The 1,367-nt window shown below is 28.1% G+C and overlaps 1 protein-coding gene across 1 annotated transcript in view; it reads right to left on the reverse strand.

Moving 5' to 3' along the window:
- LOC106463806 (basic leucine zipper and W2 domain-containing protein 2-like) overlaps positions 1-1,249 on the reverse strand; it is a 34,131-nt gene extending 32,882 nt beyond the window's left edge. Inside the window, exon 1 of the mRNA XM_013923877.2 lies at positions 1,121-1,249. The gene's annotated coding sequence lies outside the window, so the exon portion shown is untranslated. The remainder of the gene's footprint in view (positions 1-1,120) is intronic.
- Between the last annotated feature and the right edge of the window lie 118 nt (positions 1,250-1,367).

The following is a 1,367-nucleotide window of genomic DNA, read 5'->3' on the forward strand; positions in this document are numbered from 1 at the left end:
AATTAATATCTTAGTTACTAAGTCTGATAAATTAGTAGGAATTACTATGATATTAATAGTAGTAATTTATTGTATGTTTTAGTTTATTCTAATAGTATATATATATATATATATATATAAAACCTAAAAAAAATATTTTGTTTAATATCTTCCACGTGCAGTTTTTTTAAAAGCTTAGCAACCTACATCAAGCAGCAACCAAGTATAAAGGTCGTAACTGGAAGAGAGAATTGTTTGCTTTACTTCTTTAGTTACTGTTCTATGTTTTAAAAAAAATAAGTTTAAGAATTTATTTCAAAATAGCAATAATCTATATACATATATAATGTATAATAATTGAAATCTGACTATTTTACAAAATACTAGTCTACTAAAACACAGCCAAGACAAGTTACTTTGCACAGTTCAATTACCTTCTTGAACTCCTGTAATTGTAAAGTACTAGCCTCTACTATTGCTGATAACACAACTTCTCTAATTTAATTTTTAAATTGTAACTAAAGTGTAACTTTTAAGAAATTCACATATCACAATAACAACTACACCAAGTACAAGTTAAAAAGGTCATTGACTTCTTTACTGCTAAAAGTTTAATGTAAATCTATCACCATAAGTAAAACATCTTTTTTCCCTACTTCAATTTCATATTACTCGCCATCATTATACAGTTTTCTCATATTCGTCTCTAAAGTATAATAATAGTAAATAAGTAAATTATCCAACTTTCTCGAAGTCTGTACTTTTAACTTTGATGAACAGACCTATTCAGTATTCTGAAAGTTCCTGAGATCGTGAAATTATCATTAAGTAATGCTACTAATATTAATTATTAAACATACAAAACTGAGCACAGAAGCTTGAAACTATCTTGGTTTCTACGCACATTACGGCGTATAAAATAGAACATTAGGCTTACTATATATACATATTATTAGGCCTAGCTTCGCTCGCACGTTATAATAGTTAATCATTACACAAATACGCTAGTATGACATTTTTATATTTGTCTTTGGAGACAAAATTTCAAGGCAGATTTTATCTAAGTTTACAAGCAATAACTTAAATTTTACACAAATACATGGCGCTACCATAAGTAATAAATTTTAAAAAGAACACTTACGCGTTACTCTGATGAAGTTCTTTAATCAATATCACCTTCCGAGATTTCTCCTACCGGAAAGGTTTAATACCTCACGCAAGCCCCCTATATGTTAACTTTTTTGTATGATTCTTTCATGCTTTATATTTCTTCTCACTCTTCTTCATTCAATGTCAAATGTATAATATTTCTTAGTACTTGCAAATTATTTAAGCTTGTTTAATTTGTTTTTTTAATTTCGCGCAAAGCTACACGAGGGCTATCTGCG

The sequence above is a fragment of the Limulus polyphemus genome, unplaced genomic scaffold (genome assembly GCF_000517525.1).
Source record: "Limulus polyphemus unplaced genomic scaffold, Limulus_polyphemus-2.1.2 Scaffold1488, whole genome shotgun sequence".
Classification (NCBI taxonomy): domain Eukaryota; kingdom Metazoa; phylum Arthropoda; class Merostomata; order Xiphosura; family Limulidae; genus Limulus; species Limulus polyphemus.